Genomic DNA, 3,045 nt, shown 5'->3' with positions numbered 1-3,045 from the left:
ACACATTAACGTGGTGATGCTCCAGGTACCCTTCTAACACAAACACACACACACACACACACACTTAATCACCCTCTCACGTCCGGCTCTATGCGCGCAAATCGTTTCTGACTGTTATAAAACAAGCATCATCATCGGGGTCTCTTTTCACTGCCCTGATTGCAGCCTCCACAGTACAAACAAACCACAACAACACCAATTATCCGCCGCGCGAGGCCGAAGCGACGCCTGGTTCGGGAACGCCGCCCGGTTCGTCTCCTCGCTTGATTGGAGGACCGCGTAGTGGACCGCTGTGGGATTGTTGACTGATAAAAGGCGGCACCGCAAGAAAAGTTCGCGTTTATGAATCGAAACACACGCCCTCTAACAACGATATATTTTCCAGTGTTATCTTTCCTCTGTGGAGAAATGGAAGAACTGGGAGCTTTTTTTTTTTCTTTCTTTCTTTCTTTTTTTTTCGGTTGGTGTCGTGAAATCAAAAGAGTCCAGCTGCAGAGATGGCTGACTGATACATAAAAGGGGCCTTGGTGATAGGAAAACTGTGTGTGTGTGTGTGTGTGTGTGTGTGTGTGAGAGAGAGAAGAAAGGACTCTTTTATCATCTGCCCTGCTGACAAGGTATCATCCCATCAACACAGGGTGACAGTTATTAGTACTGAGGGAGGATGAGGCCTGTAGGAGGAGAGGACTCTACCATCACCCCCCCCCCCCCTGTAGGAGGAGAGGACTCTACCATCACCCCCCCCCCCCCTGTAGGAGGAGAGGACTCTACCATCACCCCCCCCCCCCCTGTAGGAGGAGAGGACTCTACCATCACCCCCCCCCTGTAGGAGGAGAGGACTCTACCATCACTCCCCCCCCCCTGTAGGAGGAGAGGACTCTACCATCACCCCCCCCCCCCCTGTAGGAGGAGAGGACTCTACCATCACCCCCTCCCTCCGTAGGAGGAGAGGACTCTACCATCGACCCCCCCCCCCCTGTAGGAGGAGAGGACTCTACCATCACCCCCCCCCTGTAGGAGGAGAGGACTCTACCATCACCCCCCCCCCCTGTAGGAGGAGAGGACTCTACCATCACCCCCCCCCCTGTAGGAGGAGAGGACTCTACCATCACCCCCCCCCTGTAGGAGGAGAGGACTCTACCATCACCCCCCCCCCTGTAGGAGGAGAGGACTCTACCATCACCCCCCCCCCCCCCCTGTAGGAGGAGAGGACTCTACCATCACCCCCCCCCCCCCCTGTAGGAGGAGAGGACTCTACCATCACCCCCCCCCCTGTAGGAGGAGAGGACTCTACCATCACCCCCCCCCCCCCCCCTGTAGGAGGAGAGGACTCTACCATCACCCCCCCCCCCCTGTAGGAGGAGAGGACTCTACCATCACCCCCCCCCCTGTAGGAGGAGAGGACTCTACCATCACCCCCCCCCCCCCCCCCCCAGAAGTATTATAGTGATTCCTCCTCCACGGGAACCACAGACACAGAGCACATAACCGTGCTGTTTGAAGGTTTCACAATCGTTCTATCCAATAACACTTATGAAAACAGCAGGATGAATATCCACTATCCTCCCTTCACCATCACCAAAGTCTCAGACAGGCCTAGTTCTTATATTGGAGACTCAGTTCTGTCTAGCCTCAAATATAACAAGGTCAAACCGCCTAACCAGACAGGCAGCCTGTAAAAGTACACATCTCTCGTATGCTATATTCATTGACATTCACATCACGTCAACAGAGATAATTGGAGGATTAAAAAGCAAATAAACAATGAAATTGGGGTCAGTGACATGTCGCGCTCGATTATACAATAATAAAGAGGAAGTTGATTGCGAACAGATCTTAGGCAGGAGAGTGAACGTCCGTTAAAGACGGCAAAGACGCATGATGCAAAGAGTGTATGGGATCAGCTATCGCATGTGAAACATCACGGCCGACATACACACAACACGCGCGTCACCATGTTGCCCGATGCGAACCGGATCATATTCCGCTCGCTATCGACGTCGAAAACACTTCTCATGAATATCTCATTCTGTTTCCCCCCGCCGGGGGTATCTGGTGGCGCCCACATCTGGCGCGTCTGTTTGGGTCGGCGCGGAAAAATCGGGTCGATAGAAAAGCCACGGCGGTTTAAAGGGTCAGAGGTCAAACGGATGGCGGCGGCGCGTCTCCGTAGCGCCCACAGACCGCCGTTTGTCTCCGCGTCTATACAGTAGGACGCTGTGTGGCCGATGTGTTGTCCCTGTCCCTGGACCCGCCTGTCCGGAAGGCCGACTCGGAGCCGTTGAAGGACGAGCAACAATAAATCTGCTGTTCTCACAAGTACTGCTCGTTCTAAAAATGCCAAGGCAGATGACACAGCGCCTCCAGCAAAGCTTTGGTGCTGAAGAGAGAGAGAGGGGGGGGGGGGGGGGGGGTGAGGGACAGAGAGGATGGGGGGAGGGGGGAGGGGGGGGCGAGACGGGACGGGGGGGGGGGGTGAGGGAAGGAGGACGAGCAGGATGAGACAGGAAGGGAACGTCGGAATCGGAATAAAGGGGCAACGGGATTGAGACAGAGACTGAGGGGGAGACGTCCTTTCAGGGAGATACCAGATAAGAGCGGCGGGATAAGCCAAAGAAAGATGTCAATAGAGGGAGAGAAAAGACAAGGAGAGAAGGAGGAGGGAGGGAGGGAGGGAGGGAGGGAGGGAGGGAGGGAGGGAGGGAGGGAGGAGCAGCGGTGGTAACGGTGATATCTGGTTGCCGGTGTGAGAAGCCGTGTAAGATTGTAATCGGGCTTTACACGCCACTCGGACCGGAGCGATGGGGAGGGAGGGAGGGAGGGGAGGGGAGGGGAGGGAGGGAGGGGAGGGAGGGGAGGGAGGCGCACCAGGAGACCCAGACTGACACTGACCCTGTCAGCGAGGGGGGGGGGAGAGGAGGTGGGAGACGAGGAGAGAAAAGGGGGAGGGAGGAAAGGAGAGGAGAAGAGACGGAGGGCGGGATGAAGACGCGGAGGGGAGAAGGAGGGAGAGGAGAGGGGAGGAGCGGAGGAGAGAGTAGACGA

Source organism: Borostomias antarcticus, assembly GCF_949987555.1.
Source record: "Borostomias antarcticus genome assembly, chromosome: 17".
Lineage (NCBI taxonomy): Eukaryota > Metazoa > Chordata > Actinopteri > Stomiiformes > Stomiidae > Borostomias > Borostomias antarcticus.
Note: the sequence above shows the minus strand (reverse complement) of the source record.